This window comes from Camarhynchus parvulus, chromosome 12 (assembly GCF_901933205.1).
Source record: "Camarhynchus parvulus chromosome 12, STF_HiC, whole genome shotgun sequence".
Lineage (NCBI taxonomy): Eukaryota > Metazoa > Chordata > Aves > Passeriformes > Thraupidae > Camarhynchus > Camarhynchus parvulus.
Genome location: NC_044582.1, coordinates 19,579,167 through 19,595,233, shown reverse-complemented (window position 1 = coordinate 19,595,233; position 16,067 = coordinate 19,579,167).

The following is a 16,067-nucleotide window of genomic DNA, read 5'->3' as shown; positions in this document are numbered from 1 at the left end:
TTTTTCAAGCTCCTGAAGGGCTTGGCAGCCCTGGGAAGGTTTGACATGGCAATGGGGTGACATTATCTGCCTTTCCCAGGGCACACACGCACGTGGGACGTAGGAAAGAACTCACCAGGGACTGCAGGGTGCCAGAGGCACGGGTGACAGGAGCAGCGGCTCTGCCGTGCTGCCACCAGCACAGGGACACTGTGGAGGGCCCACGGGGGGACAGGCCAGCACCCAGGAGCAGTGGCACTGCCATGCTGCCACCAGCACAGGGACACTGTGGCAGGCTCACAGGGAACCCAGCTCATGCCTTGGACAGGCGTGGAGGGAATGGTTTTTGTGTGTGGGAGGGAATGTTAGAGGTGACAGGGACAGCTTGGGGTGGGGATTTGTGGGCTGCTCTCGTTTTAAGCAGCAGTTGCAAAGCTCCAGGTGCTGAGCAGGACTGGGCGCTCCCTGTGCAGCCAAGGCTCTCCAGCAGCACAAAGCCAACACCAGAACAAGAGTTAAACCCCTCCTGGATGCTTCCTTTTACAATAAAATACATCTGGAGCAGTTGTAATTGATGCTGGCACAAACAAATCATGACAAGTGGTAGTGACACAGGGCAGAGTGTGATAGTGACACAGGGCAGATGAGAAGCCACCCCAAGGGCAGGTGACTCCCCAGGTTCAGAAGCCCCTGGTGCTGGGAGCTCTCTGGGGTGGGGAGCACAGCCAAGCTGCAGGGGCCCTGTTTCAGTTCCCAGGTTCCTGGATGGTTCAGCCTGTCAATACACAGAATAAACAGCTGTGAATGCTGTCCCTGGGGATGAAATGAGCTGCAGTGTCCTGGCAGGCCTGCAGCAGAGCGGGCAGCAGGGAGAGGGGAGGTGACACCCAGAGAGGTGAGCTCCAGGAAAGGTGAGCTCCAGAGAGGTGAGCTCCAGAGAGGTGAGCTCCAGGAAAGGTGAGCTCCAGAGAGGTGAGATCCAGGAAAGGTGAGATCCAGAGAGGTGAGCTCCAGGAAAGGTGAGCTCCAGAGAGGAGAGCTCCAGGGAGAAGTGAGATTCAGGAGACGTGAGGTCCAAGAGAGATGAGCTCCACTCCAGGAGATGTGAGCTCCAGGGAGAGGTGAGCTCCAGGAAAGGGGGAGGTGAGCTCCAGAGAGGTGAGCTCCAGGAGATGTGAGATCCAGGAGAGTTGGAGATGTGCTCCAAGAGGGAGGTGGAGGTGAGCTCCAGGAGAGATGAGCTCCAGGAGAGATGTGCTCCATGTGGAGGTGTGCTCCAGGAGCTGGGGGTGCTCTCCAAGAGGTGGAGGTGTGCTCCACGGGGAGGTGCGCTGCAGGAGCTGGGGGTGCTCTCCAAGAGGTGGAGGTGTGCTCCACGGGGAGGTGCGCTGCAGGCCGAGGCGCTCTCCAGGGAAAGGCGCGCTGCAGGCAGCCGAGCCGAGCCGAGCCGAGCCGAGCCGGGCCGGGCCGGTGGCCAGCAGGGGATCACGGCTGTAACGAGGCTGGGCTAAACTTAGCTCGGTGCTAGGAAGAGACAGAATCATGCCGTGACTAAACACAGCTGATTCCTGCGGGAGTCATCCCCGGCACTCGCCAACGAACGGGCAGGGATGCTCGCTGACGGGAATCGGGATTTCAGCGTCCCGCTGATTCCCGGGCGGCTTCTATGGGCACAAAGCTGTCCCGGCAGCCCAGAGGTGTCACCGGGCCCTCCCCAGGTGCCCTGGGCTGTGCCGGACTCGGGGGGCAGCAGCCCGGCCCTGGCAGTCCCGTTTCTGCTGGCATCGGCAGGGGCGATGCCCAGGCTGCTCCTGACGGGCTGCTGGGGGCAGGCAGAGTGCCCTGCGCCTCTGAGATCTGCTGGGTGAAGGCAGAGTGCCCTGCGCCTCTGAGATCTGCTGGGTGAAGGCAGAGTGCCCTGTGCCTCTGAGATCTGCTGGGTGAAGGCAGAGTGCCCTGCGCCTCTGAGATCTGCTGGGGGCAGGCAGAGTGCCCTGCGCCTCTGAGATCTGCTGGGGGCAGGCAGAGTGCCCTGTGCCTCTGCTGGGGGCAGGCAGAGTGCCCTGCGCCTCTGAAGACTGCTGGGGGCAGGCAGAGTGCCCCTGCGCCTCTGAGATCTGGCTGCCTCTGCTGGGGGCAGGCAGAGTGCCCTGCGCCTCTGAGATCTGCTGGGCTGAGTGCTCTGTGCCTCCGAGCTCCTCTGAGCTCCTCTGAGCTCCTCTGAGCTCCTCTGGGCTCCTCTGAGCTCCTCTGAGCTCCTCTGGGCTCTTTTGGGGGTGAAGGCAGAGTGCCCTGTGCCTCTGAGCTCCTCTGGGCTCCTCTGGGCTCCTCTGCTGGGCGCACGGGCTCGGGAGCTCCCTGGGGTCCCGCAGGACGGGGCAGGAGAGGAGCTCTGAGCTCACCTGGAGCAGCCCTGCGCTGTTCACAGCTCGCCGTGCCCTGCGGGCTCCGGGTCACACTGGCACCTGGGCTCCCCTGGCTGGCCCGGGCGAGGCTGTGGGGCAGCAGGCGTGCACAGAGCAGGCAGGGGGGGCTGAGGGAGAGACACAGTGGGGAGCACAGAAATGGATTCTAGAGGATTTTGTGATCTCCTCAGGAGTCCCACGTGCAGGAAGGGCCAGACCTCTGCCTGGAATTGAGGCTGAGCTGCTTTGCTGTGAGGAAATAAAGGCGTCTGGGGAGAAGGGGATGAAGCTGGCAGCCGGAGGGGGGTTTGCTGCTCCCCTGGAGGCTGAAGCTCTGAGCTGAGGAGCCCAGGGAGCCCTGATGCTTCCTGGGCACATCCACACCAGCAGTGCCCATTTCAAGGAGCTGCTTGAACGGCTCCTTGATTGATTCACATGAAAATCTGAACCCAGACAGCAGAAATGGGCAGGACTGGTGAATATTTCTGCTGCTGTGGGTGGCTGAGGTGGCAGCCAGCACACCCGGAGGTGGCAGCAGGGACCACCCCAGCAGCTCCCCTGGGATGGGGCTGCCCCTCTGAGAGCGTGTGTGAGCTGCAGGCAGAGGGGCTGGAGCTGTGGTTTTAAAGGGATTTCTGCACACTCTGCCGTGTTTTCTAGGAGGGAATCTGTGGTATTACATTCTTGGCTAATTTTCAATTTTTCTCCTTTGTACAAACATAAAGGGATAAATGAAGTAGAAAATACGGCTCTGCAGCTGCTTTCAGTTAAGTGTTTCCCCCTTCCGTGAACATAGTAGTAAAGCTACAGATTTGGTTGAAATATTTTGGAAGAAATTTTCATCTCCTGGATCCCCAGTTGGAGCAAAGCAATCAAAGGGAAATGACAGGAAAATAAATGGAAGAAACTAATCAAAAAGGCAGACAAAGGCCAGTTAATTCCAGGCAGCTCCTTTTCTATTAAATGTTGAATAAGATAACCTAAATTTTTGCATGGGTTGCTTTTGCCTGTGGCTGATTTACAGAGATACAGGATTGAAGTAGGAAGGAAAGAAAACACTGCATCAAGTCTAAGAAATATTTTGTGGCGACACACACACAGAGTTTTTCACTGGTCGTGATCAAATGAGTCATCCCGTTTGTAGTCAGAAATAGATCCAGTGATGCAGATTAAAAAATAAACCAGCAATACGTGTGGTTTTGAGCACAGCTGTTATGGGAGGGCTTTCCTAATTTGGCCATATTCGTGCAGGGTCTTTCTTCCCAAGTTTACGCAGTTGGTTTCATCATCAAAAGATGATTTGTAGTGAGTAAAGGGCTTGAAATCACGGGGCAGTCAGAGGCTGGGACTCTGTGAGCCTGTCTGTGCAGTGAGCAATGACATGCAGTGTTCATGCAGAGATGGATTACCTTTGTGCCCTTTTGTTTCGAGTCAAGGGCTTCCTGCGCTGCAGCCGGGGCTGTGCTGCTCAGGGGAAGCTGCTGCCTAGCACGGCCAGCTCCTGGGCTGCCCAAACCCACCTGGGGCTACTGGGGTGGCCAGCTGGGCTGCCAAATCCTGCTGGGGCTGCTGTGGGCTGTGGGACCATCCCCAGTCTGCTGTGGGGCTGTGGAACCATCCCCAGGCTGCTGTGGGGCTGTGGAACCATCCCCAGGCTGCTCTGGAACCATCCCCAGGCTGCTCTGGAACCATCCCCAGGCTGCTGTGGGGCCGTGGAACCATCCCCAGGCTGCTCTGGAACCATCCCCAGGCTGCTGTGGGGCTGTGGAACCATCCCCAGGCTGCTCTGGAACCATCCCCAGGCTGCTGTGGGGCCGTGGAACCATCCCCAGGCTGCTCTGGAACCATCCCCAGGCTGCTGTGGGGCTGTGGAACCATCCCCAGGCTGCTCTGGAACCATCCCCAGGCTGCTGTGGGGCCGTCCTGCTCTGAGATGGGCAGAGCTCTGTGGCTGGCACCAGCCATGCCCTGTGTGAGCAGGTTGCAGGGCTGCCATCTCCATCACAGGGCTGGCATCCTCTGTCCTGCTGGCCTCACTGCCAGGAGGGCAAGTCTGGGAAGGGAGGACACTGAACCTGGAGGATTCCTCGCCAAACCTCCTGAGAAAGCCGTGGGTGCACACAAAGAAAAGAAGAGATGAGGGTGAGGGGGCTTCAGCCCCTGGGCTGCTGCTGGAGGGCACGGGCCAGTCACAGGGCTGGAAGGGTGCTGGGGATCATCGGGGTGCTGGGGATCATCGGGGTGCTGGGGATCATCAGGGTGATGGGGATGATGTGGAGTAGGATGAAGGTGCTGGAGGCAGAGGGGATGAGGAGGGAGGAGGACGAGGATGAAGGTGCTGGAGGCAGAGAGGATGAGGAGGATGGGGCAGGAGGGTGGAGGCGCTGGAGGCAGAGGGGATGAGGAGGATGAAGGTGCTGGAGGCAGAGAGGATGAGGAGGGTGGGGCAGGAGGATGGAGGTGCTGGAGGCAAAGGGGGGAGGAGGGAGGAGGAGGAGGATGGAGGTGCTGGAGGCAGAGGGGATGAGGAGGGTGGAGGTGCTGGAGGCAAAGGGATGAGCAGGGTTGTTCAGGGCAGACCAAGAGGAGCTGTGGCAGACATGGCCACGGGATCCAGCCCTGCTGGAGCAGCAGGGTTGTTCTGGGGCTGTCCATCCTTCAGCCACAAATGACAGAGCCCTGCTGACCCAGCACCCCAGTGCCTCATTGGGCACTGAAGGTACAGGTCAATAAAGCCATGGCCAAGGGTCTGTGACACCTCTGTGTGTGTCTGTGCCAGGGCCTTGGAGCTGTCTTTGGAGACTGACATGTTTTGACATTGGGAACTTTACTACCAGGGAGAAATCTTGGAAATGCAAGAATGCAAAAGTAACAAAAGTAATTTTGCAGATCATTGCAGTTAAAAAATAGAACCATTAGCAAAGGAGGGCTAACCTTATCTGATGCTCCTCTTCAGAATCTGGCATGTAGCTTTATGGATTGAGCTGTTTTTCATTTTGACACTAAGAGCCCTCTTTTAACTTTCCAAAAGGCACATCTGAAAACAGCTCAGGAATCTCAAAGAGAAAAAGAGTTGAAAACAAAGATTCCTCCTCTGCAAAGTCTCTTCTTCACTGAAACTTGGCCACAAAGGTCTGTCTCCCAGCTGCAAACCCTCTTTTGGAAGAAATTACGAGTGGCCTTTTACAAACAGAGCAGTCCTGCTGCCCCACCATGGCCTTGGGATGGACCAGGATGGACCAGGATGGGGGAATTCTCCCCATAGCCTTTATGAGGAGCACATGGATGTTCGTGCTGGGGCTGTTTTCCCACTTTCTGGTCATTTTGCTGCTGCTGGCAGTGTGTAACAAAGGTGCCTCACCTGGGCATTGCCATGTGCCACCAGGGCCATGGGAACACTGCTGCTGCTTGGGAAGGGGTTCAGGGACTCCTTTGAAAAGGCTGCCAGATCACCCCCATTACTCACTGCAGAAGGACCCATTGTGGTTTGATAGGAGGTGTCCTGTTTCCTTAAATTAATGATACCCTGCAGGGCTGCACCATATATTTAAATTGCCATTTACTGTAGCAATAAATATTAATCATCCTCTAAAAGAAGAAATGGGCCATTGTCAGAAGGAAGTAAAGGAACATTTCATGTTACCCCAGGCTGTCTTGTTTCTGCAGGGACACAAGAAAAATTGTGTTTATCATCTGGTATTTCAACAGAAAAACACTGTAGGGCCTCTCTAAATCCATCCAGCTTAACTGGCTGCTCGCAAGTTCAAAGAAACCCTATGGGTTTAAAAGAAAGCATTTATTTCCCTATAGTTTAGCTACAGTTGATCAAATGCTCTAGCAGGCTGAAGGAGCGCGTGGGGACTGCGGGCCTGGCTGTGCCAGCAGTGGCAGCGGCAGCTCCCAGGGTCTCTGCCGTCACCCTGGGGAGAGCCCAGACGTGAGCCCAAAGCTGCCCCTGCCTGCAGCCTCAGCAGCGGAGCCTTTCCACACGTGGCCCAGCAGCAGGAGCAGCTTGGGCAGCAGGGGCTCACCGTCAGCAGTGAGCTCTTGAATTCCCTTTGTTTCCCATTCCCGGCAGAGCAGAGCGGGTCACTCCCCTCTGGGAGCACAGCCTGGGCTGGGGCTGGGGCTGGGGCTGGGGCTCAGGGTGGGTGGGAGTCACCAACGCCTGTCCCAGGTCTGGCGTTCTGACATCACCTGGGCCTGCCCGTATTTCTGTCCATCCCCCCATTCCGTGGTGTTAATCCTGTTTGTTCTCTGGTTGCTCCTCCTCAGCAGCTGCCAGCCCGTTCATCTCCCCGGCTCACTCGAGGCTCTCACTGCTGGATTTCAGGGCTGTAACTCTCCCTGCATGCACAGATTCTCCCTCCTTTGCCTCGGGGCTGCCCGAGCAGCTCTGCTCTGGTCTGCACTGGGATGGAGGGGTCATGGCCCCAGAGGGCCTGGGCACCTGGAAATGGCACTGAACAACTGAAAATGGTGCTGGACAGCTGAAAATGGCACTTCCCAACAGGAGCCCTCATTTTTGGTGAATTCAGTGGCCCTGGGGGTGCCCAAAGGCCAGGGTCAGGCTCTGCTCCCTGCTCTCACATGGTAACTCCTTAAATTATAAAGTACTGGGAAAACTGGAGATGGGGGGAGGAAGGAAAAGGAAAGAAAGAAAGGAAAAGAAGGGAAAACAAATGAAAAGAAGGGAAAAGAATGAGAGAAAGAGAGAGAGAAAGAGAGAAAGAGAGAAAGAGAGAGAGAAAGAGAAAGAAAAGAAAGAAAGAAAAGAGAGAAAGAAAAGAGAGAAAGAAAAGAAAGAAAAGAAAGAAAGAAAAGAAAGAAAAGAAAGAAAAGAAAGAAAAGAAAGAAAGAAAGAAAGAAAGAAAGAAAGAAAGAAAGAAAGAAAGAAAGAAAGAAAGAAAGAAAGAAAGAAAGAAAGAAAGAAAGAAAGAAAGAAAGAAAGAAAAGAAAGAAAGAAAGAAAGAAAGAAAGAAAGAAAGAAAAGAAAGAAAGAAAAGAAAGAAAGAAAGAAAAGAAAGAAAAGAAAGAAAGAAAGAAAGAAAAGAAAGAAAGAAAGAAAGAAAGAAAGAAAGAAAGAAAGAAAGAAAGAAAGAAAGAAAGAAAGAAAGAAAGAAAGAAAGAAAGAAAGAAAGAAAGAAAGAAAGAAAGAAAGAAAGAAAAAGAATGAAAGAAAAGAAAGAAAGAAGGAAAGGCAGGCTGGCAGTAGCTGGCTGTGCCCACGGTGTGTGTCCATCCCTCACAGCCTGACACGCTCACACATTCACAGCATGGGTTTGGAATGTGGCTCTTGGCCCCAGATGGAGCAGATTTACAGCTCTGAGCTCCACAGCAGCGTGCGGAGGTAAATCTGGGCAAAGGAATTTCCTTGTACCTGTCATTGTAAAGATTTCACACAGCACTGCTCCAGCAGAATTATTTATCTCTACAATCACAGTGACAAGGGAGGAAACAGTGTTATGTAAGGGCTGTGGATGGGTTTGCTTGTGAGAACAGGATAATGGATGTGGCACAGCACACATGGATTCATTTCCCACCTTCCCCTGAGGGCAACAAGAGCTCCTCAGCCCAGGAGACATGGCTGGGAGCAGGGTGAGGGAATGCACAAAGGAAGGGTGTCTGACAGCCCAGGACACAGGGAAGTGGAGTTTGCTGTTTCCAGGTAGGAAATGCCATTTATTTTTTAGAGGTGATAAAGTAGGAAAAGAAGTGGCTTTGCCAAGCTTACCAGCTTGACCATCATTCTAATTCCTTTAGCAAATGAATCTTCTGCCTTTCAATGAGTTCTGGTCTTTTGGGTTGAATTAGGGAACCAGTAAATGGGGATTAAACTGAGGATAGTCCTAAGTTACTAAATAAGAGAAAATGGGACCAGGGAACGCAGGGGAGCAGCCCACATGTGCTCTGTAAGGAATATCCTTACCTGCCAGGGCAGAAACATCCCCAGGGGTGCCCGGGTACCCCTGGCAGCCTGAGAGCTTTGCCCGAGCCCTGGGGGCTGGACGGGGTCACTGGCCCCCCTTGTGTCTGTAATTGCTGCCAGAGGAGGAGTGAAGAGCTGTGCAGCCCGAGGGACAGAAAAAGGCAAGCAAACAAGCTCCAGTGTCAGTTAGAGCTACCCAGGGATTTGTCTAACTCATTTCTGGCCCCAGCTAGGGTTTACGTGTCTCTGTCCTGCAGGCAGCCAATAAAAGCAGCCCTTGCCATGGAAACTGCCTCCTCACCATGCAGAGGCACCCTCGGAGGTGCTGGGCCAGTTAGCCCCAAACCCTGGGCACGCAAAGCCCTCCAGAGGAGCTGCTCAGTCACAGAGCATTGCCTTTGACATCTTTAGCCATTCAGAAGGGTGTGAGAGCCCATCCCAGCTCGTGGGGGTGATGGTGTGTGCTGGGGAGCAGTGTCCCATCGCACCGAGCTCATCCACGAGTGCTCCTGCTGGGAACCCCAGCCCAGCCCCATCCTGAACCCGAAGACAAAACTCCTTTTTTGAGGTTCCCCACAGCCCGTACGTTCCATATTTGCAAAGCAGTGTCTGCATAACTCATTGCTGTGGAAAGAGTCATCAGGATGATGTATTGAAACCCAGCCATCTCCATTATGGTATGCCATGTATGTTTTTAGAAGCTATTTTTAAAATTAATAGTACTCCGTAATGCTGATAAAGTAGAAAGCATTTATAATTTGTTGCACTCCCAACCTCTTTCTAAGCCCACATTAGTTCACTTTCCACTCGACTGGAGGACAATTTTTTAAAGATATGATGGTTTGGAATTTGTTAATAGCGTATTAAGAGAAAAAACCCTTTGTTATTTAATGAGTACATGGCTCTGAAGTGTTCTATAAAAGCTGTTGTGCTTCCTTTCCACCCTGATTTACGTCTCAATGTTTCATGGCAGCGTTCCCAGCCTCCTGCCACAGGAACACTCCTCCTTATCTCCCAGGCTTCGTGCTCTGGGTCAAGGCTGCATGGGGTTTGGAGCCAGGGACAGGGAGCTCTGGGTGCTCCATGCCCCAGGAATCCACACACACATGGAGGGGATGCCAAGGGGAGGTTTGGAGCCAGGGACAGGGAGCTCTGGATGCTCCATGCCCCAGGAATCCACACACACATGGAGGGGATGCCAAGGGGAGGTTTGGAGCCAGGGACAGGGAGCTCTGGGTGCTCCATGCCCCAGGAATCCACACACACATGGAGGGGATGCCAAGGGGAGGTGTTCAACCCTGCTGAGGAGGCTTCAGGAAGCAGCACTTTGTAGGACACTGAACTTTATCCCTACGACTGGAGATCCATGCCCAGGTTCTTCCCACCATTAGGTGTGAAAGCCCTGCATTTCCAGGAAACTGAGATTCTGGTGGTATCCTTTGGAACAGGCATCTCCTTCTCCCCAAGCACAGGACCTCCAGGCCATGTCCCCCTCTCTGCTGTGCCCCAGGTGCTGCAGCACAGCCTGGGCAGGGGCAGTGCTGCCCGGGCAGGGCTGGGCTGGTGGCAGAGCTCATCCCCAGGGAGGTGACACCTGGAGCCACCAGGACAGAGCCAAACCCTGCCTGGGCTCTCCTGCTGCCAGAACCACCCCGTGCGGGACACCGGCGCACTTGGACAGGCACTGGGGCACAAACTGAGTCTATCAGCATTATTAATGGTGTTTTTCTAACCTTTTTAACGAGGAGATGCTCACTTCCAACAGCATTGCCAGTGTTGGCATCCTTGAATTTTTTTCTTTCCAAAGTGGTTTAATTGAGCTAGGTATAAATAGCATATCAGTAAACAAGACCTTTTGGCTCTGTGAATCATGTCTAAAATATTTGAAGCCCTCCACAGCCTCTCTAATGGTGAAGAATGTGCTCATTAGGCTGGTCCAGATGCATTCTGCAAGCCAGAGAGAAGCTCAGCGTGCAGCAGATAAATCACAGCAGTGTTAATGCTCCTGTTCTCAGAGCTCTGGCACCCCCTCCAAGGACCTGGGCACGGGTGGCTCTTGGGCCTTCCCAGATTTCCACAGTTTCACCCCAAAATAGCTTTGACACAAGAATCACAGTTTATTTAATTCCGTTGACTTCACCCCCTGCCTCAGAGACTCTAAAAAACCCATAAACAATCCTGCACTGGAAACAAAATGGGCACTGGGAAAAAGAGCAACAACTTTTGTTCTGAGTTCACTTTTCTGGGAATTTCTCAGCTAAGCATTTACATGACAAACATCACCAGTTAATCTGGCTTGGGTGATGTAAGGGAATGGTCCCATCCTGCCCAGGAATGCATTTTATTTTCCTTCAGTAATCTCCATGGTATTAATTACGTCTGGTTCAGGGTATGTGGAAGTGTTTGTAGCACCAGAAACTTTATTTTTAAAGTCACACTAGACCTACAAACATGTGCACACGTGGATTCACACCTACCCCCACCCAAAGAACTGCTACAATTATAGAACGGGCTGGAAAGCTGGAGCCCAAAGGCAGAGAGCAAATGCCTCTGAGGTGAAGGGCGTAGAGGGTTGTTGTGACCTGAATAACAGAACTGAAATGCCCAGGGCTAAAAATATCCAAGAATATACTTGGGTCCCAGATTCTTCAAATTTCCTTAAAATGCAAATATGGGGATTGGAACTTTTCTTATCTCGCCCGACGCCTCTCGGAAATGGAATTTGTTGCATTTATAGCCTGCTTTTATCTGAGAGGCTCAAAGTCCTCTGCTGATCTCCATTAAAACTTGGATGTGGAGCTGTGCAGGATTGGGAACTCTTGATGGAGGTGGGGAGAAGAACTCCATTAAAAACAAAAGAGAAGAGAAGGAGCCCCCAGGGCTGGCAGCAGAGCCAGGTCCCTGCCCAGCCACCGAGGGCAGCTCCTCTCACCCAGCAGCAGCAGCAGGATTCCAGCTCCCCCTGGGGCTCTGGGGAGGGAACCAAGCCCTGTGCTCAGTGGGGCTCTGGTGATGCTCCTCAGCTTCCCTGGCTGTGCTCTCAGGTCCCCTGGGAACCACACACAGAACAGCAACAGCAAATGCGCTTTGTAGAGCTCCCCTCTCTGTCTCAGGGCAATGCACTGCTACATCTGATGTTTTATCACTGCTACATCTGATGTTTTATCTCTGCTACATCTGATGTTTTATCACTGCTACATCTGATGTTTTATCACTTCTGCTGGGGATTTGATAGAATAAAACAGAACTCATGCATGCCAGGGGATTATTAATAGAGTAACACTGAACTCATGCTGCCCTCGGGGTCAGGCATCTGGGGGGGGATTGTGCCCTGGGCATTTCCATCCTTGCGCATCCCCATGGTGGGAAGTGAGGACACACTGACTGGGAGGGCTGGGGAAGGCCTGCGGGGTCAGGGCTGGGCACCACGGACCTCAGCCCAGCTCAGTGAGAGAGCAAGTCTCAGGCCATACATATTTCCTGTTATTTTCCAGCCATCAGTGTCTGCTCTATCCCAAACCCATGCCAGGAGTCCAGGCTGTGCTCAGGCAATGCACCCCGAGCTCTCAGGGTGTGAAATGTGCTGAGCTCACCCTGGCACTGCTCATCCCCCTTTCCTCCTGCCAGCAATTAGAGCCAATAAACATCTCAGGCATAATGAATGGATTTATTATGGTTATCTTAGTGCTAAGTAAACTCAGAGATAAGAAACACAAGATGGTCCATCATCTTAAACTGCTCATTGAATTATTATCTTAAGTGTTTTATAGGCTGAGGAGAAGAGCAGCAGCTCCCAAAATTGAATCCCTCAGGGAACAACCTGGTCTAGTGGAAGGTGTCCCTGCCCAGGGCAGGGGATTGGAACTGGGTGGTCCTTAAGGTCCTTTCCAACCCAAACCATCCCAGGATTCCCTGAAAGAAAGATTGAATGGTTGGGCTCAGTGATCTTAGAGGGCTTTCCCCACCCCAGTGATTCTGTGATTCAGTGAAAGAAGCCAAGCACAGGCTGCACTCAGAGCCACATGAAAAGGGCACAGGTGAGCTAAGGCTTGCTTGTTCATAAACCCCAGGTTATATCTGCTGACATTCTCTTTTAGGAAAAGCAGAAAGATTGAAAAAGCCCCTCCTGACCATGTCACATTCCCCTGGTGCCTAATTGCTGGTGACAATGTCCCCAGAGTGCCCAAGGCCAGGCTCAGGGTGATGCTGAGCTCTGCAGGACGGCTGGTGGCCCCAGTTTCAGTGCAGAAAGGTGAATTCCTGTGTATTACAGCACTTCAGAGGTGTGGAGCAGGGCAGGTGTCAGTTTGGTACTGTGGTGATCTTTGAGAGCCTGTAATTGGACAGGATTAAGTGCCCATCTTCATGTGCCACTTTAAAAACACATAAAATGTTCTTTAGTCTCTTGCCCGTTTCCAGGCACTGCAGCTCCCCGTGCTGGGAAAGCTCACATATTCCAATGAATCACACTCCTTTTCTTGTCTAATCACCAGATCCCTGACCTGGCACAGCAGTAACAATTCACTTAAACTATTTGTAATGGCGAGCAGTGTCTGTAAATCAGCCTCTCTCTGCTGACTCCGCTGCAGCCGCGTGGATTTACTCCAGGTCTGGATCTGCTACGTTCATTTTTTAAACTGAACCTTTTCCTTTATTGATGTGACATCTGTGAAGGTCACAGATATGTCTGTGCGATGCCACATGAAAGGAGACAGTACAAGGAGATGCTGTTCATCAAACTCCAGACAGTTCATTCCTGTTGATGCAGAGAAATTCCCAGAACTGCCGCACGTCTCTCTCCCCAGTACTGCTCCATCACGGGAGCCACCAGCCGTAAATCTGAGAGTCCAGCCACGGTGTGGGGCTCATTCATCCCTGGGCAATTCTGCTGAGACGCTCAGGAAATGCAGCTTGGGTCCAAACTGTGCTCCTGCCGCCTGGGATTTGGTCTCGGGGCTGTCAGAGCCTCTCGCTGGCTTTGGTTTCGTATTTCAGCAGTACTGGGGTTCCGCAAACCCGGAGGAAACAGGGGTGGGGCAAATGTTCAGAATATGGAAATGGCATCTTCTGAGCTCTGGGTGCCCCCGCAGTGCTGCTCTGAGGGCCCAGGGCTGGGGATGTGGGGTCTGGCTGAGGGGGCACCCCCGGCACCGTGCCCAGCCCTACAGTGAACCAGCACCGTGCCCAGCCCCGTGCCCAGCCCTACAGCATCCCCAGCACCCCCAGCACCCCCAGCCCCGTGCCCAGGATCCCCAGCATCCCCAGCATCCCCAGCATCCCCAGCATCCCCGGCATCCCAAGCCCCGTGCCCAGCTCCGCGCCCGTCCCGCACCCGCCCGGGCCCTGCAGCCCCTATCGGGCTCCTGCTTTAGGGCAGGCGGCACTCGCCACCTACGGAACCAGGCGGGAAATGCAGCAGCAGCAGCCCCGATCCCATCCCACAGCCCGGATCCCATCCCCCAGCCCGGATCCCATCCCGCAGCCCGGATCCCATCCCGCGGCCCGGATCCCATCCTGGGAAGTGACATTTCCTCCCCAGGCGCAGAGTCCCAGAGGAAAAGCCCTCCAGGACCATGGAGCCCCAGCTGTGCCCCGAGCCCACCTTGTCCCCAGCCCAGAGCACCCAGTGCCCCCTCCAGGTGCCACCTCCAGGGATGGGCACTCCAGCCCACCCTGGGCAGTGCCAAGGCCTGAGCCCCCTTCCCATGGGGAAATTCCTGCTGTGCCCACCCTGAGCCTGCCCAGCCCAGCCCCGAGGGTGGGCAGCCATCCCCCCTCCCACAGGAACCTCCCCATGCTGGCTCTTTTTAACCTGAGGTGGCCTTTCTCTCCATCTAGCTCTGTCCATTTCTTACCGTCTTGAAAAGGAAACCCTCATGAGATATGGGGAATTAGGAATTGTTCCCTGGCAGGGTGGGCAGCCCTGGCACAGCTGGGGCTGCCCCTGGATCCCTGGCAGTGCCCAAGGCCAGCCTGGACACTGGGGCTGGAGCACCTGGGGCAGTGGGAGGTGTCCCTGCCGTGGCAGGGTGGCCCTGGGTGGGATTTAGCCATTCTCTGGTTCTGTGATCACTGGAAATGCCAGGTGGGGATATGAAGGCAGGGAGTTTATTCCTGTGCAGAGCCCAGCTCCAGCCTCAGCCCAGCAACACCTCGACCACCCCTACAGCAAACCCACGAGAAATTTATTCAATACATCCTGCCTCGTTTTCTTGTCACAAATTGCCAGTATTCACTGTTCAGCTCATCACAAAGTAATTCTGGCAGAAAATTCTTGATCTGAAGTTCATTTGTAGTTCATCTTCAGAATTAATTTCTTTTTGTTGGACACATTAATGGCATATTACTGGTAATGCTTCTAATGAGGCTTCCAGCATGAGCACTCACATCTGCAATCTGAAATAGGGTTTATGAAAATATTCCCCACTAGGTTAAAATTGATTCACAAAAGAATGTCCAAGTAAATTGCTAAATATTCATGAGCACTGGGCATCAAACACCCCTGAGCAAGAGTGAAAACAGCTGAAGATGTTGGGGCTCCATGTCTGGCTCTCTGCGAGGGTTTCCCTCTCTCCCTGTGTGACTCTGGTGCTGTTGCTGTGTCCAGCACGAGGCCCCAGCTCTGGGCAGCTCCTGCAGGATCCCCTTGGACAAATCCATCCCAGATGCAGCCAGGGAAGGCTCCTCCTCCTCCCTCTGTTCCCCAGGAACATTCTGGCCTACACGTTATCTCTTAGCAGACTCACAGTTAAATGCTTTTAAACTTTATCTCTGATTTCTCATTAAAACTTGCTGGCATTGATGTTCTAAGCTGTGCTGTCAGAGACGTTGCCCTCTCTGTGTTAAACACAGAGTTAATGAGCAGCTTCTGTATTGAACCTTCTTCACGTTTTTTTTTGGTTCAAAATCAGAATCGATAATCCCTGATCAAGAACATGGAGTTATTAAAAAACCCCTTGTCTCTGGAATTAGAAGTTAATTTTGGATTTTGCAGCGAAACATGAAATATGTGGGAAGGGAAAGCTTCTCAGCAGAGTGGCCCATGCAAGGCAGAGCTGGAGCTGCCCGGAGGAGGGAAAAGTGCTGCTCCAGGAGGGGCCTGGGCTGCGGTGGGCTGTGCAGGGGCAGGTGAGCAGCCCCGGGCAGTGCCAGCGACAGAGGGAGCCCCAGGCTCTGCTGGGAAAGGGGAGGGAAGCTGTTCTGCCACCACTTAACATCTGCGAGTATTAAATGGGCTTCACAAATGTTTTCCTAGTTGCTGAACAAATTAAGAGCTTGAAACATCTAAGGGAAGGAAGGAAGAAATGATGGGATGAAGGGAGGATACTGACACTGAAATTTTACCTAGGTTTCTATGAGCAGCAAGCACATTTACTCCTGTTATTATCTGCCACATGGAAAGGTAACAAAATGTGCATCAGCCATTCTGGGATTTGTGGCTTTTTTGCCCTTCCGCTGCAAATTAATAGTCTGAGCGGTAACATCTCTGTGTCGCCTCATTCAGGCACAGGAATGCCGCCCTGATGCTGCAGCCTGCAGCGTCCCGCTCCTAGACAAGCGTCCCGGTGTAAACGCAGGGGCAGAGCCAAGCAGGGCTGGCCCCAAAGCTGCGGCTGCCTCAGGCACCGGTGTCCAGGCAGGAGCACAGCGGGGGGTTGTTCAGGTTTGTAACTACAGACCCCACAGGGGGATAGAGAGCCAGACAGACTCGTGGGGAGATGGCAGCTGTGTTTGGAACACCTGAGCAGGGTTAA